Below are 24,429 nucleotides of genomic sequence, written 5' to 3' on the forward strand. Positions count from 1 at the left end.
GACTAGGCGTGCCTTGCTCCATCTAAAAATGTAAGAGAGTATTGCATAAATACAAAAGAGAAAAAAAAATCCCCGACTACAAAATATGTTTGGTATATAACAGTGAACTTCCGGGATGTGTGTATGAGTCTCCATTTCGTCTTACAGGACTGTTCTTTTGAAACATGGGTTTAATTTTAGAGAAATGGGAGTGGGATGATTGCTACCTCAATGTGAAGGACCCAGACTATGGACACACTTGTACACTTGAGCAGGCATCTCTCTGGCATGTGTCCTGGGAGAAACTTCTCAAAGTAAAGGTACAGCTCTTCATTTAAGATGCAGGTATCTTTTTTCTGGAGGCTGAAATGAGTAGCTAAGATAAACTGCTGCTTTTCTAATCTAACCTGCATTAAGGATGTTTTAAATGCATAGTCCAAGTTGTATTTTATAATTTCTTGAAAACGATCCAGATATCTGAACCATGGGAGATATCTGGAATTGTTTTGAAAAAAAGGAGTTATGTGTGCATGTGTTTATCTCTAGGAAATTATCACAGATATGATGAAGGCAGGAAACATCATTTAATGTATGTGGTGATTACAGTTAATGTTTCTGACACAATGTCATTTTCACATGTAGCCATGGTATTTGTTTCTCTATTACGTAAGAAGGCAAGAGCAGTTCTATCTCCTTCCATGTTTCTAGCATATTACATAGCATCTTTGTAATAGTTCAGCCAAAGCCTGTAACAACCAGTGGAAGGCAGCTCTGCCATCACACCTTACCTTACAGTACGTACATTGTTAGGGCACAAAGTCTTAACAGGAAAAAGTAACATTTTACTATTTCTCAGAAATAATGTTAGACGTGAATGAAGAATGAGATAATCTAACATAACATTTCTCCACCCAATACTTTGCTGAAAAGCACAACCCTACTGAACAGGGAGCAATGCTAGCTACAGTATGATGCCCTTTTCAAGCAAATCATACAGCGCGGTAAGTTCCAGTCAAAGAGCTGTTCTTTCATTCATGGACTCTAGCGTGTGAGTAAAATCAAGGAAAAAGGCGGCGTGAGTGTCACATCTGTTCTTCATGCGTGCAAAATGTTAACAATTCACTTTTGTTACACGTGAGAATTATTTTCCTTCACAAGCATACTCGGCATACTGGGGGTCTCCCAGCACTGGCAGCTGAAGGGGTTTGGCACCCCCTGCAAGGCTGGGGCCCAGACCCCTCACAGAGGGCCACCCACACCCCGGGTGCCAAACAGCCAGGCAGGGCGGGCGCTCCCCGTTCTGCTCACGGGGGAGCAGGTGGCCTCTGCGTGCCTCCCCCAGCTTGCTGGGGCTGTCACAGCCCAGTGTCCCCAGCCCGCACCCTGCCAAACATTCCCTTCTCATCTGTTGGGGGAGGGCTCAAAGGCAACACAGTTCGTTGGGATGCAGGATGTCCATTTCCGCCTCTGGAAAATGGTCAGCAAAGGCGTGAGAGTGGGAGCTGGTGTGGGGGCCTGTCCCCATTCCCCCCTTGACGTGGGAAGGAGAAGGCCCCAGTGCAGGCAGTGACCGGGGTATTGCAACAGGTGCTTCCCTAGGCCTGGCACGCCGTGGTGAACGGCAAGAAATCTCTCCTCTGCAGTGTTTTTCTCCTAAACAAGCATAATCGATAGCTTTGGACTTTGCTTTGCATTCCACCTAGGCGCAAGGAAAGATCCACTCCAGGAAGCACTTGGACAGGAATAAGTAACGAGTCAGGATGTAAGGGCGCTTTTCCCAAGGAAGGGCACTTGGCACTTGAACTTCCCCAGGCGGCACCGGGGGCGGCGCCGGGGGGGAGCGGCGCGGTGTCGCTCTTCGGTGCCCTGAGCCCCACCGGGGCTGCCTCTCCCCAGCTCTCCCACTGCCCCGATGAACCACACCGGCACCGTGGGCCCCCCCCGCCCCCCCCCAGCACCGCCCCCGGCTGCAGCGCGGGGCGGCAGCCCTAGGGCCCCGCACCTGCGCGCCCCCGGGCCCACCGCCCCCGGCCCGCTCTCCCCTCACGGCCGGGCCGGGGTGACTTCTGCGCACCGCCCCCGCCCGCGCCTTCCGCTCCGGCCCCAGCGCCCGCCACAGGCTGGGCGGCGGGGGCGGCCGCGTCCCGGCCCGGGGAGGACAAGACACGAGGGCTCCGCGCCGGGGCCAGCCGGCCTGGCCGCCTCCCGCTGCCGCCGAGAGAAGCCACCCCGTGCACTCTGCGCCCTCCCGCGCTGGAAATAAAGGCGGGAGGGCGGGCGCGGCGGGGGGGGGGGGGGGGGGGGGAGCCCCACGCCGGCCCGAGGGTCGCGGCCAGGAGCGCGGCCATGGATGTAGGAGCGGCTGGGAGGAGTTTGGGTACCTGCACCAGGATGGCCGAGTGGTTAAGGCGTTGGACTTAAGATCCAATGGATGAATGTCCGCGTGGGTTCGAACCCCACTCCTGGTAAGTGTAGTTTTTTTTCCGGGGCCCCACGACATTCGCGGGGAGGGCCGCTGCCCAGGCAGAGGTGCGACCGCAGGGAGCCGGGAGCCGCCGGGCCGCGGCGGGAGGCGGGGAGCGGCGCTGGAGCGGGCGGCGGCCGGCACCCCGCCAGCAGGGCAGCGGCGCTGCCGGCGGCCGGCCGGAGCCGGCTCAAGCAGACGCGGGCCCGTACGCCCCGCCGGACCGGCTCTGCCGGGCCCATGGGCCCTGCGCGGAACGCCGGAACTTCCAACTTGAGCCTAAAGTTGGTTGCGCAACTGAATTCCGAAGAGATTTTTTTACTTTATTTTTACGTGTCTGTCGAAGGCCGCTCGGGCCTGGGCCTCGGTGGCCACCGCGGGTGTGGCAGCGGCGGCCGCGCGTGTTGTCACCGGCGTGGTGGCGGGGCTGAGGGGTGAGCGGCGCCCCCGGGCCTAGGCGGGCCCCGCTGCGCTGCGGCGGCCTCCGGAGGAGCCGGAGGGAGGCGGCTGGGCCCGGCGGCGCTGGGTGTCGCGGCTCCCCTCAGCGGCACCGGACGTCGCCCGTCGCTTGTCGTGCCTGTAGTTCCCGCTGTTCTCCACAGAAGTGCCTGACGAGGGGCCCGCGCCTGGCCTAGTGACACCTAAACGGCACCCCGCGAACAGCCCTCTGAGGGCGCAGCCGCCCGTGTGGCGGGAGGGTCGCACTGGGGCTGAGGCAGCCTGGGCCCAGCTCAGCCCTCCAGCTCCCCCAGCCCCGGCGGGTGGCTTTGATGCTCAGAGTAGTGCAATTGAGGTATTTGTTGCGTGTATATTTTCTATCCCCCAGTTCCAGGCGCTTTGAATACTGTGAAGGCTGTATGACAACCTGTCACTGCCTTTTACAATGCCAAAAGTGAGGGTGAGTACTGCCTGCCCGGGGGGGTGAGGGTGTCAGGGGTGTCAGCAGGTGTGGGGCTGCCCAGGTGCCCTTGGCCGACCCCGGTGGGTGCAGGGACACAAGCCCTGCTCCTGGGGGGTTGTTCCTGGTGCCCGCCCTGCGCCTGGTGCCCGCTCTACCCTCCAGTGTGCCAGGCGTTCCGCTAAAAGTTAAGCAGAGTAAGCAGTTCAGACTAACCTCCCTGCTTTTGTTTTCTTTAGCGGGATAGATGTAGCAGTTGTACATGTTGCAATGTTTAGTTTGCTATAGCATGGTTTTGTTGTCTGGGTTTTGGATTTGGGTTTTTTTGACAGGGTAGTAGTATCACTGTGTTCTGGTATGTTGAACGTGCGGGAAGTACAAATCAAGTGCAGACTGACACATTTTAAAATGTTGGTGTTTGCCAGAGCATACTAGTGGAATTCTAATACAGGTAAATATCGCTGTTCTTAACCACCCTGTTCCTGATAATTTGAGCTGAAAAATGATTCTAAACATTCAGTCCAAATATATCGTGTGATGATACAGGCTAAATAAAGGATTAACTCTCAAGAGAGAGATAACAACTTATGGGCCTTCAGCGCAATATGAAATAGGTGAAATATTTCAGACAGGATATTTTTATTACATGCTGCACAAGATCATCTGGCATCACAAATGTGGACATGGTATAAACACAGCAATATGATAGTCAAGAGGGAATTATGGAGAGACGTGTGGTCTGGTGGTGAGTTTCTAGGAAATGGAAGTATGTATATTGTCTCTTCTGACTGTTCCCACAGTTAAATTGTAAATGCAAAACATACTGCACTTTTTAGAACTGTTCATTAAAAGCAGTACTGCCAGGTTCAGATGTTTTATTTAGTAAACGTTCATTCCTATTCTTCATTAAGGTACAAATTAGCAAAAATTGGTGCATGGTTGAAGGTACATTTTACCTGTAAAGTTGTAATGGAAAAATGCTGCCCTTGCAAACCCACATATTTGCATATAAATTGTGTAATTCTGCTTATGTGCTTATTTACAAGCATGTTTGTACATACAGTAAATGCTCATGTAGATTTTGTGGATGCAGTGCTGATCTTGATGAAAATTTGGTCCCAGCTACGTCAGTTACAGGATGAATTAGTGGCAGCTATTCAGCATTGTCAGAAAGAAAAAAGAAAAGTAAAAAATAAAAATAGTAAGTTTTTATAAGAACAGTAATCACTGACAAAAATGTGTCAGAAACAAAAAAAAGTTTTTATGATAAAGCAATATAGAAAACTTAATTTCTTGGTTAGAAATGTTTCTGTTAGAGGCACAGCTCGTGCCTTAAGATACTTGTTTTGCAGAGAACTTCCATCAGTCCTTTGGTGAAACTGTGTTCCTTTCTATTATGGTATGTTAGAGCACATGCAGAGCTGGAACAGACCAGAAGGCTTCTGACGCTTTCCTGCTTACAAGAAATATCCATAAAATATACTGGCAACAAGTATGTCCCAACCCCTTCCTACACTTCTCTACAAAGAAAAGGATAATCTGCTGGGGTTATTGTTTTCTATTTTAGGTGAAGTGGCAGGGTGCTGTAATGTGTTTCAGCTCTGAGGCTGACCATTATTTTGATTTAAGATTTTTGTTTTATTAAGAAGGTTGCCTTTGCAATTTGACATTCTTACATGCACTTGTTGTACTCTGGCCTTTAGTTCAGACAGTATTGCTTTCCATTGGACTCCATTCTGTGGATGAGATGTTTCTCTGAAAAAGGTCATAATATGTAGGACCCTTACTTCATTTGTTGAAGAAATTGGAAAAAGTGTAGTGACTAATGCTGTGAGCTGGAATAAAAAAACCAGCTTCGTATGCTGACGGTTGAATGCTACTCCGATGAACTGGGGATGTTTCTTTTGCTACTGCATATTTCCTGTCTGGTGAGGAGCCAGTCAGTTAAAATAGATTTTCCATAAACAATCGCTCATTTTCATGTTCCTTATTTTGTGGTATCAATATTGAGAACCTGAGCCTGATTTGCAGAAATGTAGAGCTTTCACAAACACAGGTAAAATCAATGTATCATCTGTATTTTAAGCAGTCTCTGAAAAAAATTGTATTTGTTGTGGTTTATCCCCAGCTAAGTACCACACAGCTGCTTGCTCACTCCCTCCAGTGGGATGGGGGAGAGATTTGGAAGGGTAAAAGAAAACTTGTGGGTTGAGAGAAAGACAGTTTAATAGGTAAAGAAAAAGCTGCATGCGCAAGCAAAGCAAAACAGGAATTCATTCGCCACTTCCCATGGGCAGGCAGGGGTTCAGCCATCCCCAGGAAAGCCGGGCTCCATCACCCGTAACCGTTACTTGGGAAGACAAACACCATCACTCCAAACATCCCTCCCCCTCCTTCTTCTTCCCCCAGCTTTATAGGCTGAGTGTGATTTCATATGGTATGGAATATCCCTTTGGCCAGTTGGGGTCAGCTGTCCTGGCTGTCCCCCCTCCCAGCTTCTTGGGCACTCTCAGCCTACTGGCTGGTGGGGCAGATGAGAAGCAGAAAAGGCCTTGGCGCTGTGTGAGCCCTGCTCAGCAGTAAGGAAGACATCTCTGCATTATCAACACAGTTCCCAACACAAATCTAAAACATAGCCCTATACTAGCTACTATGGAGAAAATTAACTCTACCCTAGCCAAAACCAGTACAGTCTTATATGTCTGTGAGCAGTCAAAGTTATTGGAGATATTTGACATTAATCCTTCCATACCTCAGTTTTCCATTGTTTAAAATAGAGGTAATAGAAATACACCATCTGCAAAATGGGCTGCTATGAAGCAAATTCATTCTTGTTTGTGAAGAATCCAGATAGACCTGGTCATGTTAGGCAAGCCCATGAGCAGAATATCAACGAATTCAGAAAATAATATGAAATAAATAAGGTACAGAGCCACACTTTGATCTGTGAAGACCTTGCAAAGCGCTGAACAACTGGTTAGCCAGGAAGCACTGCATGATGTGTGCTGAACAGAGTGGAAGTCTTACAGGAATACAGCAAGCCATAGTTTAACTCAAAATTGTGTCTGACTTTATAAACAGAAGGGGGTCAAATCAATAAGGAGGCATCCTATTAGTGGAATATTATTTAGGTGATATTTCAGTATAGTATAATCTCTTAAAAACTCTCTTTTTCTCAGTTACATTTTAGTGTGTGATGGAAGCATATAATTTGTTACTTAAGTTAAACCATTTTTCCCATCATTCCCAGTGACGAGTATGTTGTGTTGAGGAAGGAGGTGTAAAAGGACTGTGAAGTTCTTGGTCTGTTGTATAATGCTGTATGTAGGGTGGACAATAATCCATCTGATTGTTACTGCAGACTAATTTGAAGTCTGTAAAGTAAGATCAGTCTCTTGTGTTAGCGGGAGTAGCTGCATGTAAAATACTTGATATTTCTTGAATTGTTCTCATCTTGGGGCCTGTGTCATAGAAAAAGAGGGGCAGACTGTATTTTCTGGATTCCTGACATTCAAAGATTACCACTATATAATATAGACTTGTACCAAGGTGGATGCATGTATGTCTATACAGGTTCATTTTCAACAGCTGCTGAGCTGTTCATCTGCTGACTGCATTTGATCTTACCTGTAGCTTCTTGCAATCATTTCTGTTGGACTCGATAGCCACAACAACCAAGTGTCATTAGCAACGTTAACTAATTCTGCCTCCTCCTCCTCCAGCGCATTACAACACACACTCCCAAACAGTGTGCAACATTAAATAAATAAATAAGATGTGCAACATTTTATTGCTTAACTATTTCTTGGTTTTGATGAGGAAAAAGAAAAGATTTTCTGCTAGGTTGGTTCAATCCAAAGCGAGAAGGCCTGGGGAATCACACTGCAGTAGTACAAAGAGCTCAGCTGCCCGGACTGCAGTGTTGATAGAATGGAACAAGGGTCTGCATATCATTGCAGTGCAAAGCCCTGAGATTTACTTAAAGTGCCAATGAAATGGAGGTAGGTTTACTCTTATGACTGAAAGGTGAGCTCCGAAAGTCTTGCCATGGTCACTTAAAGCATCATCACCCCTCACGTTACCCTGAGTGTTGCTCTTTTAGGGTGGCCTAACATAGCCATCAGAAGAGACTAGGTGCCCACCCTTCAGCTGCTCCAGTTAGTGTCTGGCCTGTCAGCTCAAAGACACCCTCACTGGCAAAGGGCAGTAGCTTTGCACTGGAGTAAAGGGCTATGGGCACGGCTTCCCTTTTGGCAGTTCTTGTCAGGAGGAATATATGCAGGTGGTAACACTTTACATCAGCACAGCATTATTACCACTGGGTATTTCTGAAAGTGTTAAAAGGCTGGTCTGTGCATTAGATCATCTCCAGTTTGGGAACATTTTTCCTTGTGCTGGCTTTGCTATGGTGGCAGTAGCCTCTGGAAGAAGGATGGAGCAGGCAATTCATAATTTACACTACAGCAGTAAGGCTCACCAGAGAATCTCCTAAATGAGAGGCTCTGAATGCCCTGAAATGAAGGCAGTGTAATGCAGAACATTGCAGCTAAGATCTCTGGGATCTTAGGGCGTGGGCTTAAAGAACACTAATGTGCATTTTTCTGGGTTTTTTTCAGTTCATTAAGTTTATCTGAATGCATTGGTTCTTTCTTCCTGCCAGGGAGAAGCTTTTGTCTGAAGACCACAGAAAATGTGCACAGTCTTAAGTGTGCAATTACAAAAATGCCTGCCTTTCCCTAATGATTTTTAGTAGAGGAATGCACTTTGCAGATTCCTTCGTTTTCCTTGACTGCTGCTTCTCCTTCATCTGCCCAACTGTGACCTTCTTTCTGGCTTGGAAGTGTGATGGGACCTTTCCTTAAGGTTTCATCTGCCTCATTTTTAAGTGTTTGCTAAAGCAGTTCATGCAATTCTTGGCAAGAGATCACTCCCAGACCATGTGACTTGGTGGAATTGTGACATCTGTCTCTTGCTATTTCATCATGTGTTGCAGACTTTTTCATATGAGAGTGGAATCGCTGGTGGGAGGTATGGCCTGCATTAATGACTTCTGTTTTGCAGCTAATCCATGTTCAGTGATTGATGTGCATACGTATTTTAGTTTCACTTGTCCTGTCTTGTATCTCTGTTACTATTTTCTGTCAAACTCCCACCTTTTGCTTTCTATGTACATACTAAGAAATAGATCCAGCTGGTCTAGCAATTAGCTGCCGCTGAAAGAGGCAGAAGCACTGTCTCTCCCCTGCCCTGGCTGTAGTGCACGTTCCTACCGCTTCCCTCTTGTGTCCCTCAGTCTTTGATTGTCAAGTAATATGTAACAAACAAATGAACCAATTAAATACATGTTACTTGGATCTAAAGTGAATCTCTGAGATTATCTCATTATGAGAATTTTTCTGTGAGGAAATGAGGTGTTGGAGACAACTGCTTATGTGTTTTGGGCTCCCTGACATTGACAATACAGATCCACTAAGTGTTTTTATTCATCACAGAAGGGCAGAGGCTGGAATGCCCTTCTGGAGATCATCTAGTCCACCTTCCAGCTCAGAGGAGGGTTAGCTTGAGCAGTTGGGTTTTGAGTATCTCCAGGGATGAAGACTCCACACCTCTCTGAACAACCCACACCAGTGTTTGGTTACCCTCACAGCAAAAAAGGTTTTTTCTAATGTCTTAAAAATAAGTGTTTTCTTGCATTTAAGGCATTTTCTTATGTTTAGGGTTATCTCAAATGTACAGGTCTGTCTGCCTGTAAATCTTAACTGTGTGTATGTTTTCTTTGTGCTTAGATTTTTGTTCCTAAACATCCCAAGGTGAAGTGACGGAACTACAAATGCCACAACGTAGACGAGGACACCCACTGGATGCATGGGTTTGCTGTCATGTGCATTTTACCAAGAGCTCTACTGAAAGAAAAAAAACCCTGGAAATATCTAAGCAGGTGCTTCATTTTAGATACTGACAGTGGTTCCTCAAACGTGGGTTTTTTTTTTTTCCAAATAAAGACCAAGGGAGTGCAATATTTTGTTTATAAATATGTACAGTTAGTTTCCTGTTAGAAATGAGCACCTGTATCAGGCCTTAGCTTATTGAAAGCCAGAGTCCTGTTAGAGCATTACTCGTTGGAAGATCATTCTTCTGTTTTACAGTTTATGATCTGCAGGCTAGAATACTGTAATTTGATTTGAGTTTTCCTTTAAAATGATCTAAGAGCTATAGTGTTAACAAATTACGTCTGTCTATTGAGTTGAGGTAAAGTAATGCAACTGATGGTGCTCACTTTCATCCAGTGCTATTGTCTGGCAGCCCAATAATTCTACAGGTAAAAATTCTTATTCTTGTGGTTACACAGGTGGGTGTTAGTAGTCTCCTTCCTGAACAATCTTTGCGTACTGGCTGTGGGTAATTATTCCTCATCCTAGATCCAGAGGCTGCCTCCGAATGAGTAATTGGTAAGAGTCAACATAGTTTAGAAATTCCATTAATGTAATGCTTTCCAAGTCCTTTTGTTACCATATTCGGAACAAAAATGCTTTATTTAATTACTATGACTTCTGTGTTTTGTAATAAAATTTTGGATTTTTTTTAATTGTTTTGCAGGATGCTTTGCTTTGCTGTGATAATAGCTGATTTCTTGGCTAAATGTACTATTATTTTTTACGTAGCTAGCTTAATAGCCGTGGCTTCCACAATCTGTATTTTGATAGCACTATGACAGTGCAGGTTTTATCTATGCCAGTTAACAAATCCTATAGTGTTTTGTGACTTGAGAACAGACTGAGACATGCCCAACCTGTTGTACTGCATTCATTTGAGTGACCTGCCCCAGAAGTTATTTGACACATCAGTAAAGAAGCACTGAAAGCAACTGGATCCAGTTTTTATGATGGCTCTGCCTGCCCAGCCCCTCTGTGAACAAAATATTTTTCTGCAAAAAAACCCTGCCAGGTAGGATAAGAATTGTATGGCATGAACGCATGAGTCAAATTTCTTTTAAGAGGAGAAAGCAGTACAGAGAGGCATCGTGGATTAAATAAGGTTTCTGCTCTGTATGAAATGGTTAGGCAGAGAGCTCAGCCATCAGCCCAAGAATAAGGACGTGTGTGACAAAGAAGGCTGGGTGACTGTATCCAACTGAAGTGTGAACAAACTTGAGAATGTTACAAAATATGAGGTAAGAATGGGTGGGATTTGGCATCTCAGAACCATGATTACAATGCTCTAAAAACGGAAGTTGTGGTTAGAGATTCTTTTCCTATGCCTGTTTCTGTTGCTTTTGTTGGTAAGTTGTCCCAAAGAGACTGCTTCTGTTTTATGTTGGGCTCTGCAGAGAATTTTTCAGGAGATCTGAAGGTGCATGATGGTACCCACAGCCCCCAAAAGGAGCCTCTATGTGTCCTTCAGAACCAGAGTTAGAGGCAATGCCTCATATTCATCTGGAAGTCCTTAACAGACTTGTCTCCATAGCCAGGAGTGGGCCTAGATTGTAATGTTAACTACCTTGGAATGTTGTCTTATTTTTTTTAACAAAAATTACTATACAGAGGTAATCTTAACTGTCAAACTGGGATGTATATACTTTGCATTGTACATTGTTTCCTTTTATGTACTCTTTGTCATTAACAGTCTTGGCATGACTGCTTCCCAGGTAGTAAATATATTCTGGCATAATCAAAGCAGTTCCACTTCCTTCACAGGCAAACCTCAGAGATGGTATCTCTCAAGGGAGACTTTGGAACTGACTGAGAAGTTGCCAAGTGCTATTTATCTGTTAATGAGCATGTCAGGTACCATCTTTCTGACTTGCCATCCCTGACCACCTCTCTATTAACATTTACAGTGACCTGCTCTGGTCTGTGGCTCATTACTGTGGCAATAGTAAAAACTGAGTTATAAAAAAATTACTGTATTTTTTATCGTATTTTTTTATCTCATTATATATGTTTGGCTGGAAAAAAAGCATCAGAGAAAGCAATTTGAAGACTTAGGTTTCATCTATGTGAAAATCCATGTAAAACAATATAACTCAGTTTATTCTGAACAAGGTAGCTGACTTCCCTTAACAAGGTATCCATAGGGGATGCACTTCTGAGGATATACCCAATTAGCTCTGCTGCTGCAGCTGGTGTTCGTGGACATGCATTCATGGCTCCTGATCCTGTTGCTGTCCCTGTGTAAGCAGATTGTTTACCACTGAAGTTTTGGACAGGCTTGTATAATTAAAGTTGTAGCATCTGCACACCCAAAATTACTGTGCCTCAGTGTCACCTCCTTCTATTGATCTTCAAACCAGCACAAAATCAAATTGAAAATACTAGCAGATCAGGAAAAAATTCCATTAAGGCCCATAAAGAATACAGGAGACTTTGGGGTTTCTAGGGCAAGGACTGGTCTACGATATTTTTTCTGTCTCACAGGAATGTTGTAAGAGGCATCTTAATATTATGTGATGGGAAGGGACAGAGATTTATATGGATAAAATTAAGTTATGCATAAGCAGTTAGCCTCTGCAGAAGAAGAGATGTAGGTTGCGGGCTCTTTGGAAAGCCCTTCTCCCATGCCACCACATAATTTAAATCACGGAGTATTCTTTGGGAATATTAGAGCTGCAAAAACTAGCCTGGTCATAACTTTATGTATGGGATAAATTGAATGCAACTGTTAACTCTTGACTGGAAAATAAAGGCCCAGTTTGCATTTACAAAGTTGAACTGGATGATTTCTTTTGGAAAAACACTTGGATCCTTTTTTTTTATGTTTTGCAAACGCGTAGTCTTTCAGGTGACTGCTGCATACTATATTTGAGCCTTTATTTGAAAAATGATTCAGGGATAAAAAATCCTAGTATAAATATTTGGGAAATACTTTGTTTATTTCCAGGGAAAAATATTATTAAATAGATTTGAAAGAGAACTATCCAAAGATGATTTTTACCAGTAACAGCAAAACTTTCTGAAAGGAGTGCTTTACATCAAGCATAATCATACTGCCTAAACAGATGGTATTTGGTGGGATGACTGACCTTAAATCTAGTCATAACAGAAACTTTTTATTTGTCAGTTAATCAGATGGACTATAGATTTAATTTGATGACTTTTTTTTATTTATGATAAACTCCTTTAGGAGCGAAACAGTATTGCATGTTCGTTCCTTCTTATGTGTTTTATGAAGTGGCAGCATCCATTTTATACGTGGCTACTGCAAATCGAAATGAGCCTGGAAAAGGGACTGGTGTGTACCCAGCCTCCTGGCCAGGGCTGGCTGTGACAGCACTGCCTGGCTGTGGGGGAAGGGTTATTTTGGGTGATGGCCTTGCAGGGGCAGTGAAACAGCACTGCTGCCAGAGCCTGGTGCACATCAGCCGGGACCCCTTCCCGAGGCTGTAGGGCCTGTGGTGGCCCCACCAGACTACAGGGGATGGGGGAGACCTGTGCAAGCCACTGATCCTGGACTGGGTCCTTCAAAGAGGAACTGCAGCGCTTCACACCTCCTCTTCTTGTATCCCGCTGTGCACACCTCGGAATTGCAGCAGGGAATTTAGTTCCTTGGGCACAGTAAGGGGAAAAAAAGAAAAAAACACAGTGGCTGGGGGAAAATGGGCTGGCTGTGACAAGGTGGTGTCCTGCTACACAGAAGGTGGGAGCCCCAAAATACCAACAGCCCTTTGAAAGCCTAATGGAAGTCTCCTGCTGCAGTGGAGCCCAGCCTGCTGGGGAAGCAGCAGGTGGGTGGGCAAGTGATGCTCAGGCCCTGGCAAGGGCAGAGTCCACCACTGTCCTCCCAGGGGTAAATGGAGATGGGTGTGGGCTGGCAAAGGGTGGGAAAGGTCAGGCTCAATGAGCAAACGAGTCCATGTCCTGCTTCTGAGCAGGGGAGCCTTTCCCCCATTGCTTTATTTGGCTTTCAAAGGACTGATGTGTCCTTTCTGATACCTTGTACTAAACCCCAGGTTTAGTCTACGGGTGTGGAGACAACTTTTGAAAGGAATGGAGCGGCTTACAGTCAGCAATGCTACCTTCTCCGCAGGTACATCAATTCCTACATAAGGAGGGGGACAGAGCAGAGCAAGTTGCGGAGCTGAGCAGGGGGGGCAGGCTCCGTGATGTGACTGCATGCTTTAGGAGTTACACCTCTGGTGTGATCACCGATTCACGGCCCTGTTTCTCTGTTAGGTGGCAGAAGTGTATTTCTGTCTGAATTTGCATCAGGAAACAAATGCCAGAGTTTAGCTACCATGTCTGGGGAGAGCTTTCAGGCAGGCTGGTGGGAGAGGTACAGGTAAAACCCCAGTGTGCTCTATGTCAGTTCCTCATTTTTTGTATGGTCCTGTTCTCACCAAAGTCAGTGGGAAGATTTGCCCATTTAAACGGTGCTTTCATTGGCATGGCTTGCATTCATTTTTGTCATATTGATCTGCCCTTTCTTTTGTGCCTGGAGACCACCCGGCTGCCAGCTGGTGGATGTCCTTGGGTGCGGGAAGCAGACGGCATGGAACTTTAAAGGAGGTTTCTGGCAGTCCGGCAGTTTCATGGTCAGTCTGGATGGCCCCAGAAAGCTGGCGGGGGGAAGCAGGGTCTAATCATGAGCAGAAAGCGCTGTCAAGCCTCCATCCTTACTATGAACAGTTTATTTCCTTTAGTTACTTCCTGGCAGAAAGGAGCAGAGTGTGGGAAGGTGATACTGGCAACATCGCCTAGGATTCAGGGTTGCATGGCCACACGTCGGGGGGTCTGAAGGCTGCCTCTTATGAAGACTATTGGCACAAAGTCTGGGAATCGTGCAGAGCTTCAGGCATGTCCCGCCTTATGCAGAGCCAGAGAGCAGCCCGAGGGCTGTAACAAACCAGTCAGACTCAACTAAAAGTGGAACTATTTATGGGAGGTTGTCTATTTTCTCTTGTGACTCGTGGATGTTGTCTCTTGTTCAGCCAGGCTCTGAGTCCTATCAGTTTGCACTTAAATATAGCTTTCCCAGGTTTTCAAATCTGCTGTTTTCCCAGAGGAGTGTCTGTTCCTGGCATGTAGCCCTCTTTCTCTTTTATCGTACCGAAAATCATCTCACTCACTCAGCGTTGGGAGCTTCTGATAGATGACCAGTAGCTTAAAAATTGCCGACCACCAGCCCCTTCCTCTGTCTGCCGAGGGTGTTGTGGTTCGTTTGATCGTACCCTTTCTGATGCCCCGTGCCTCCAGCTTCTTCGTGGCAGCCCTTGCCATGATCCTGAACATCTTGCCAAATAGAGAGCAATGGAGGAGGTTTGCCTCCCTTGCAGTCCGAGGCAGGTGGTATTGGGAGTCACAGAAGCAAGCGCCTGCAGAACGGGTGGTGCTGCAGCGTGCGACCCCTGACCCCTACGTGTCTCCAGCTCTCATGTGCCTCATTGTCACAGACAGTGCCTCAGCGCATGTGCCAGAGCTGTCAAGATCCAGTGCTGGTTTTGCATATACTCTCCAACGTACCCAAATACTGTCCTTGCAGGGGAATTTTCTCAAGAAAATCTAAAGGATTAGGCTAAATAATATCCCCAAGTGACATTTTAAATACAGATGCGCAGCGCTTTATTTTCAGAATTAGTAGCTGATATAGGTACTATAAAACACAACTTTCTTGCGTGGTTTTTTAAAATAGGAATTTAATTTGCCCTCTTTGAAAATACTTGATTCTGTATGATTCCTCTCTCAAACCAAGCCTCACACTTGCATGACTTTTTGAATCATTCAGAACTGCAGCACATTTAAACGCTTGTTACTGCAAGTGTGCCACGGCTAATGACTAATTGCCAATTTAGCTGTTGTCTCTTCATTTCTGTTATTGTCACTTCAGGCCAGAGAGATCAAAGGTCTGGTATTTTAAGGGATTTAGCACTTCTAGATAAAAACATTTTGCATTCCATGCATGTCCAAACTCTAAAGATAAGTAGGGAGGAATACAGTAAAACCCTGGTATCTCTGTGGAAAGGATAGCCGGAATGTAATTTGTATAATTACCTTGCGTCGTAGTTGTTTGCATTCCTCAACATACCTTTATTTTTGTTTTCTACTTGTTGTAACACCTTTTGCACTTTTTTTTTTGGTGTGGGTTATGTGAACATTAGATGCCTGCTGCTGTGAAGATTTTGTTGTTGAAAACAATTGCTTCCTGAGCACTTCAGTTTTTCAGGCAGAGTCCTATCAATGACTATAGCTTTTGGGGCTTTAAAATGAAGTTATTTTAACATACGGTAACGCTACTTGATAGTTTCCTCTGGGAATCCCACCCACTGTGTTAGCTACAAACAGCTATATGAGGAATGCTGTTCTCATGGCTCAAACACTTGTAATGCTGTCCCACCCAAACTAACCTCAGAATGAGAGTGACTTCTAATCTGTGAACAAGATAAGCAATGGAACTGTATGTTACTGACCCTCGGATTTAAAGGTATTTCTTCCAACTAGGTTAGTATTTACCTTTCTTTATTTTACTTTTAACAAAAATACAATCATATAATTATAAAAAAGACAGGTGTTCAGTCTGTTGTTGTACGAAAGAAACACATTGCTGATTTCCTCTGAACGGGTGGTATAGAATTCTGTTAGTGCAATCAAATAAAATAGAGTGTGAAAGGATACATTTTCCTAAGTGAAGGAGAAAATTGGCTTACATTAGGTAAAACATTAATGGCAATTTCACTAAAATGAAATCTTCTTAGTGCTGCAGTTCTTTCCATCTGCATGGTAATTTTAAACTAGAAACCATACTAGTAATTTCATCCTAGCATGATAGCAGGATTGGTTTTAAAAAGTATCAATTTCATCACACACGTGCATGGATCACAAAATTCCAGAAGCATCACAAGTTATCCCATCATGATAATGCAGGATTTGTTTATTTTATGAGAATCTTTGGATAATTTCTTCCATGATGCTTTCTCCTCCATTTCCACACTGCTGCTGCTAGCATTTTGTACCAGATGCCATTTTGTCATGAAAGCAATTACGTCCTGATTTTTTTTTGCCTACCTTTGTATCAGCTGGTCCAATAAAATATATTCACGTTTCTTCACATCTTTCTCCTTTTCTATCATTAAGCCATCCCACCAACATTACTATTACAAATACATTTATAGGCTCCATGGCCCAAATACTCCATTAATGGTTTTGCTTGAATATGGTGCTGCCCTTATGTGTGCCAGGTGTGGTTAATGGAGGTGTGTGACACGGATTCAGTGCTATCTTATTCATTTGATATTCTACCTTATGGGGAGTCTGACTGCATCTGTATTCCTATGGAAAATCTGTAGAAACAGGGTCAGATGGTACTGCTGTGGGTAGCTGGCCCCAGTGCCTACACATACATAAGCAGAGAGAGAGAGAGACCTGTTCTAGTTCAAAAAACCAAAAGATATCTGTCTTCTCTGTAGAATTAGAGAGAAACCAGTGTGTGATAGGTAAGAAAAATATGAGCTTGTTACCAGCTGGTAATAATTGCTGTCTCTCTCCCCTCACATGCAGCAGTACCCAGATGGGTGGAGGCAGTGGCCATTCCCCTGTTTGCAAGGGACCTTGGCTCTGTCCTGGGCAATCCAGGTGTTTGACAGCTCTAGGTTGGTATCTGAAGCTTTGGGTGGGATTCTGCTGCCTAAATGTAGCCCTGTCGTGCCATCTGAGATGCCTCGGGTGCCTAAAGGTGTCTCAGCAGCTCCATATGTCACCTATTCTTGGGTGGCTACGTAGGACTGGATACCAATATATACGTTACTAAATCCTTTCCCTATGTCTGAAAACAATATGCAAAGACAAGAAAATTTTGAGGTCACCACCGCTAGTTTTGTTGCCCGGATCCATTCAGCCGTCTGCTTTGGGATCTTGTTCTCGTCATGCTTCTTCTGTGGTGCAGTTTGACGCTTGAGTAGATATACTGGTAGCCAAAAGGGACAATGCTTTTACTTTCTTTGCCCTTGGCATCGCTCTCCCACTGCTCCCCTTAGTGCTGAAGCAGTCTGCTTCGGAGTCAGCTGAACGGCGGTGCTAGTGAAAGGGGCGCAGCAGGAACGCTGGAGTGAGCAAGGGCAGTGTGTGTGCAGCTGGCAGCCAGCCACCTTCTGCCTCCCCCTGTCACAGAGCTGCCTGCTTAGGTACACACTTGGCCCTCCAAGTTGTCTTGTCTTTAACTCTACAAATCCAAAGTGATCGAGCTGTTCAGGCACAAAGTGGATTATAAAGGCTGTGAAAGGCACATACCATCTGAAGATAAATGGTGCACAAAGGAGCTGGGGCTGTGAAGTTAATTTCCAGAAAAGATTAAATTAAACAGAAAGCAGACCCTTCTGAGGATGCATTGCAACATACGCCCTTTGACAAAACCCATCCCCTAGAGCCCCCTGGCAATCTACAGACCTCCTCAGACTAAACCTTAAGAGCCTTCCTGTAAATAAAGAAGGGACAGACTCTGGAGGCAATCTGGACCTCTGTGAAAAGCCTCTTTGTGCCAGTCTGCGAGGGCTGGAAACGTCTTAGGCAGCAGAACTATGGATGCAGCAACAACTCCTCCAGCGGGCTTGGCGCTCTGACGGGAGGACAGGGGCTGGCTCTGTGACCCCATACCCTGCAGCTGAGGCAGACTGCGAGTTACTGGGGCATCTGGCAGATGGAAAGCCTTACGTAGTGTTTGGGGCTTGCTCTCCCTAGCCGCTTTCTGCCTCTCCTGGGGCAGGAAGTTTGATGGTTTCCAGCTGAAACAGTTGATGGAAAATTCCTGTTAAGGAAGAAAAAGTAGAGGCTTTGGTAAAGACTTTAGTGATGGGCTGGGGCCAAACCAAGCGAGGCCAGGGCATGGGCTGGGGCCATTCCACTGTGCCTGTTGTCTGTGAGGGATGCAGAGATGCTTCTGCTGCTGTCAGGCTGCAGGGTGGTGAATCGGGGCTACTCGCTGCTTTCCCTGGTGGTTCCCTTCTCACTGCACCAAGTGAAGCTCAGGGAACAGCTGAGCACTGAAAGCAGGCTGGGCACCATTACTGTTGGGAGAGGAGGCCCTGTAAGGAGAGCGCAAAGAGCATCTGAATCACTTCACCATCCACAGAAATACCCTACAAATAAAGTTGAGTTGTTTAGTTATAAATTCAATGCTGGAATGGTGTACTCTGGAATGTATATAGGGGAGAGCACCCAAAAATTAGTATTACATTAATTATTAGCGACAACTTTGGCTGAATTTGAAAGTGTATCCTAAAGGTGAAAAGCAATCCTTGGATTATCAGGATTTCTGGATCAGCCCTAGGACCTGTAGGCTTCCTCAGGCATTGTTGAAAATGTTTTGTTTTCCTTCATTTTTCGTATTTGAATCTGGTAATGTTTCTTTCCTGTTGCTAGTGTTACTGAGCCTCTGTTTATTGGTCGCTATTCCTAAAACAAATCCAGGCTTCAGCTTTCGTGGGAAAAAGACGTGGCATGGGGAAACAGAGGAAGGCCCTTTGGAGGATTTGTGGCATTTGATAGCGTTACAAATGAAGCCAACAGCTATTTTAAAAAGAGCTATTCAAGTGGTTTATTTCTGGCAGAAATGGAGGAGTCCAAAGAAACCCTTACTGGCTTTGCACTAAGGCTCAGGACGTTCTCCCTGTTGTATTCCTTCCTCTGCCGCACACTTTATCTTTTGCGGATGTCAGTGGAGGGTTTCGTAACACGCTGCATGTTCCACTCTCTCGCTCTGAGATCTTGGTGCAGCTTTACACTTTGCATCTTTATAAATAAATCATTGGTTTTCACAAATGAATCATCTATTGTTTGAGGTGGGCAGAATATTTTATGGCATCTAAGTTAAGAATCGTGATCTTTAAACATTTGTTTTGTATTTTTGACTGGCTTTAGTTACAATTTATGTCCAAGGAGGTGTAAAGAAGAAATAGGACAAAAAGCCTCCCTGAGCTGCAGTTGTATCAGAGAGACACGTATCCTCGGTATTATTATTCATGACTCTTGGTGTAACTGTAGGGTGGAGGAGTTGCATTCTATGGCAGCTGAGGTCTGGGCACTGCTGAAACATAGGACTGAAGTGGCCCAAAGCTTTTTACTTGACAAGAAATAAGAAATGGAGATGGCTGGTGGGGCACAGGGAAACAGCAAAATGTTAAGGATGTAAAGAGATGCTTACATGCCCAGAGCTTGCCTGGTTTTCCAGCTGTACCAGCTGGTCATCTCAAAGCTGTTCCTGTGCCCTGTAGACCTTGCCACAAATGCTCCTGGAGGCAGTCTCACTCACAGCACATGTACCTTGATACTTGTCAGCATGATGGGCTGTGGACATAACATACACCTCAGAGCTTGCTGTATTACTGTTACCTACGGTATTTTAATCGTTCTCTCTGTTGTATTAAGAACACATAATTGAGGCTTTGCTAATCCTTTTTGGCAAAGATGACCCCTTTCGGCTCAGCACTGCACTGGGAGACATCCAACATTTTGCTTTACTCTCTTTTTTTTTGAGTGGGACTTCCAGGAGCAGTCATGCACCTCATTCCACACTCAAAATAGCAAAGCTCTGTCTGTGGAAAAGTAAACTCTCCCAGCTCCCGAGGAAAGAAATGCTACTGAATAGTGCCGTGTGGGCTTCAGTGCCACACATATGGCAGGGGAGGACACTCAAAATAAAAAAGAAAGGATTTAAAGATCGTTTAAGAAAAAGTTAAGGAACGTGGCAGACTAAAAAGGAGTAGAAGTATCTCTCCTGGCCAGTGCCACCAGCTTGGCCGAGGGTGGGCTGAGAGCAGGACCAGCTGCACTGGGAGGGCAGAAACACACAAAGGTACAGGACACAGGGGTGCGTGGGACTGCAGGGTCCCTGCCTCAAGTGGGATGTCTGTGTGCTTGTTGAATCCCACCCAGAGGGTCCAAGGAACTCATCTCAGGGCGTTTAATATACACAAATGGTTTAAACACGCTGATGAAGGGAGGGGGTGGAGGGTGAGCCTGCGGGGGTCTTTGCTGGTAGCTGCGCTCTTGCATTTAGTAACTTCAGCAAAACTTTGCTGTGAACATTTGCATCCCTTACGTGTCATATACTTGCTGAAACCAGTTTTCTGCTGCACTCCCCTTTTTCACAACCCTTGTCAGGACTGTTTCTGGTCTGATGCTGACAAAGTGTTGCTGGCTGGTGATTGCTACTCCAGGGCAAGGACAGATGATTTTATATTTCATAACGGATGTTTCACAGGATTTGCTAAAATTAAGTTTCATTGCCAGCCAGCTTTCCCAGTCATATAATTTGGTCTGCTGTTGTCTTTTTACCATGCTCACGGCATCATATTTCAGACTAGATATAGATTTTGAATTTGCCAGAGCTTGGATACATTTGTATTTTAAGTATACACCAGTCTTTTAACAGTAGTTGCAGCATTTGTCAGATCATACGCACAGAGTTTTAAAACAAACCTTCTGTCCTGAGCCACTCACAAGCTGTAGGGTTGAGGGACTTTGTTGCTTTGTGTTTGCATACTGTCAGGCTCAATGGCAGCTGATCCTGACAGAGTGAGCCCTTTGGTACTTCTGTGCTATAAATAATACCCTTGTCCTGTACCTGGTAAATGTTTCTAAGATGAGTCTCTAAGTGCCTGAAGTGTAAGTACTTGGGTATTATGTTACGATTATGTTTTAATGGCATAGTATAGTAGATACTCTTAAGAAGATTCTTGCTCTCACGTGGTTGGAAATTTCTCTGGAAATGCTAGTAAGGCTTTATTCTCTGAAATGCAAAGTCCACGTACGAGTTCTTTCTCAGCAAGAACAAACTCCAGCATTGCTCCCTTTTCAAACGCTTGGCCTCTGCGAGTCACTTCCAGTTAGACACATCAGTGATGTATTACGGGTTTTTGTTCTCCCCTCATTTTCTTCTGACAGTAATGCCAAAAAAGGCTTTTTCAGAGTTGGAAAATTGTTTCAATCATCTTTTCATTCAGTTTTGTGGTCTCTTTCTTCATTTCAGTGATTAAGGACTTGGCAGCGCTGGACTTCTTTTTTGGTTTGGAAGATAGCTTTGGTTTGGAACATCCCAAAAAAAATGATGTCCAAAAGTTTCCTCTTTGTCTACTGCGATTTCACAGCAATTTTCATGGCTCAGTTCAGGACTGCCTAATAGAAGAAAATGGAGCAATAATTACTGCCTGCAGAGCTTCTAGCACAGCAGTTATTTAACTAGTTGCAAAATAATTTAAGGAACCAGCAAAAGTCTCTTAGAAAATTTCTTGTTCTATGAAGAACTGCGTACTTTGAGCCAACTGGTAATGTAATTCCTGCGGCCCCAGTCTGCCAGGCGTGGGATGAGCAAGGGTTCACACTCCTGCCTGGCCGAGGCATGAAGCTCACGCCCGTCAATGCTGCCTGGCATGCTAGGTGTCATGCCTGCCCATCGCTTCTGGAAATTTTCTCTGTGCGCTCCTTTCAAACACTCCCAATGGCTAAAACCAATATCAGAGTACTCATCCCTCTGGGAAATCCATGGTGCTCACTAGGTTCGGAGCTCAGTCTTGCCCCAGCTGTGCAAAGCAGAGTGCTGCCCTAAGGCAGCGGCCAAGATTCCCTGCTCATGTGGGGGACATCTGGCAAGAGGCACCCCAGCACACGGCCGGCAGCCGGCGGCACAGGGAGCAGGGCAGCCGGGCAAGCGGCTCATCTCTGCCCTGCACCTCGCTGCGGGCAGCTCACTGGTGCCTGCTCAAAGAGGAGCTCGGGAGTGGGATGAGAGGCTTCAGTCAAGGCGATTTAAACCATTAGCTGAAATAGCTTTGACTATATCTGGTGACAACTGACCTCATTCAGGCTGCATTTTCAGGAGTGTGGAATTGTGAAGCAGCAGAGATTACCTAGGCAGTGCAGAGATCTACAAATGGGCTTTGTCAGATGCCGTGGCTTGCAGAGCATCTCCTTCTGTTTTACAGGTGTAGCCTCAGAAATCCAGACACTGCAAAACAAACTCGTAACTAAGCTCTCTGGTGGGTATACAACTTAACTTGCATAATTTATTCTGTTGATTAAAAAGAGCTATTCGTTTGCTCAGAATTAAAAATTCATATGCACATCTGTAATGTTCAGGTCTAACGTTTTCTTGATGACTTTACTTATTTTAGTTAAAAGCCAAAATCCTTGTCATTTCAGGGAAAGAAAAACCCACTTAGTGGTAGTAATTAAAAGTTATTTAGGCTTTCAGCACATTGAAAAAACTTGACGTGTTTTGGAATGAGGAGCTAATGGTAGTCTTGTAAGCCCAAAGGGAGTTAGTTAAGAGTGAGGCTTCCTAGAGGGTCTGAGGGCACACTGGCAGGGGCAGGTATGACAAAACCTGGTTCAAGCCTTCTCTGGCCATAGGCTGTCTGTCTGTCTGTGGTCTGGAAGCCAAATGTGAGGGTTTGCTCAGGGTGGTGAGAGTGCTGCTATGCAGCTTCTGGACTGCAGCTGCGTTGCAGCTCGAGGGAACAATGCCAAAGCATTTCCAGCCTGGCTCCCGTCTCAGTCATGGTGACCACCCATGTCCTCATGTGATTCAGGGCAGTAGAAGCCACAGGCTGCGAACTCTAGCCTACAGGGGAGTTTAATCAGATGGAAAGTGTTTAGTAGGTGGCAAAATGGGACATACCATCCGTAGCACAGATTTTTGATGGTGCTTTTCGTGTCCCAGGGGGTGCCATTATCCCAGTAAAGATGTTAAAAACAGTGGTTTTCCAGCAGAGAGATATTTTATTAACACTCGTGCAATCTTGTATGTAAGACCTTAAATTCTTCTAATTAGGGAATTTCTTAAGGGGTCAGGTACAAAGCATCCATGTTAATCATTTAACAGGAAACGACAAAGAAACAGTGACTTGACCCATTCGTTTGATCTGAAGTGAGGCAAATAAATGTAAAAAATAGTGACTGTGAAAAATTGTTTTGTTTCATTTCTCTTTTGGTTTGTATTCATTCTGTATTGGGAGCCTTCACAGAGTACTAAGGAACTCCTTTTTAATTTTGCTAAGAATAAACTGTGTCTTCTTCCACTGCCTACCCTTACAATAAGAAGACTACAACAGCCTTTCCACTGATAACTATTTTTGCGGAGTGGTGAGTGCTTTCATTTTTAAAGTGTTTTGAAGTGTTTCCAAATTGCCTTTGTCCAACTATCATATTATTTCACTCCATAAATAATGCCCCTATGATAGAAGATGTTATTATTTTCCCTACTGAAAAGAGTGAACCACTCTACTAATATTACTATTACTAACACTAAGCAAGTTGACCAAGTTTATATGTTGTGATAATGCAGGAATCCTATTTCCTATTCTAACGCCTATACTGACAAACTTGCTGGCTGGAAAAGTACTTCTGTAACTGCAAAAGCATTAGGCATTGATGTGTCTAGCCATTAAACAAACCTATGCCAATACATGAGAATGAAACAGCGCTGAAAAAAACAGCCAGGAGTGAAAGAAATAAACAGAAAGAGTACATAAATAAACAGAAAACAACTTGTGTTAGGAGTGACTGACTAACAACTCACACCTGCCTTTGCAGAGGATTGTCTCATGCTGTTGCCAAAGGTTTCTGTCTTGCACAGGCTTTTCTGTTGTTGATGGTTTTCTTTTTTCCAATTCTCTGCTGCAGTTAAAAGAGTTATGTTGGGAGGGTAAATTGATTAGTATAATTGTTCATTAATGCACTCTTATTTAATGTACTTTTAGAGGTTATGTTCTTCAGGATGATGATAAATTATGGTAGCTTCAATTAATGTCACTGAGCTAAAGGGATGTCAGCATTTCTATTAATACAGTGCAATTTTCTGGGGTTTTATAATGAAGCTATAAAAAAATGCTGAAACTTAAGATACAAGGTTCCAGTGTATTTTGTGCACACAGTATTCCCTTGAATCTGATCTAATCAATAGATATATTGAGTCTAATGAGATAAAAATAGGGTGGAATGAGTATCTTCTGAAGATACAGATCCCAACTTGTAGAAATGGAAGTATATAAAGGGGAACAAACTGCTTTCTCTTTCGGTTAAACAGGAAGGGAAGGACAGAGAATGGTGACACTGAGACAGTCAGGGGACCTGCGGGGTTGCAGGAGACAGGCACATTGCCTGGAGAG

At 44.9% G+C, this 24,429-nt stretch overlaps 1 long non-coding RNA gene and 1 other non-coding gene across 9 annotated transcripts; both read left to right on the forward strand.

Annotated features, from left to right (window-relative positions):
* The first annotated feature begins 2,011 nt into the window (after positions 1 to 2,011).
* Positions 2,012 to 16,822, forward strand: LOC121090188. Of its 8 annotated transcripts, XR_005828481.1 has the most exons (5): positions 2,012 to 2,444; positions 3,270 to 3,341; positions 8,002 to 8,369; positions 9,128 to 9,279; positions 9,691 to 16,822. It is a non-coding gene; the product is annotated as an uncharacterized LOC121090188 (long non-coding RNA). The 8 variants fall into 8 exon arrangements; XR_005828485.1 differs by lacking the exon at positions 8,002 to 8,369 and having other exon boundaries at positions 2,013 to 2,444; XR_005828483.1 differs by lacking the exon at positions 3,270 to 3,341 and having other exon boundaries at positions 2,013 to 2,444.
* Positions 2,365 to 2,447, forward strand: TRNAL-UAA. The gene has a single exon. It is a non-coding gene; the product is annotated as a tRNA-Leu (tRNA).
* Positions 16,823 to 24,429: the final 7,607 nt, after the last annotated feature.

Source organism: Falco naumanni, chromosome 6 (genome assembly GCF_017639655.2).
Source record: "Falco naumanni isolate bFalNau1 chromosome 6, bFalNau1.pat, whole genome shotgun sequence".
NCBI lineage: Eukaryota > Metazoa > Chordata > Aves > Falconiformes > Falconidae > Falco > Falco naumanni.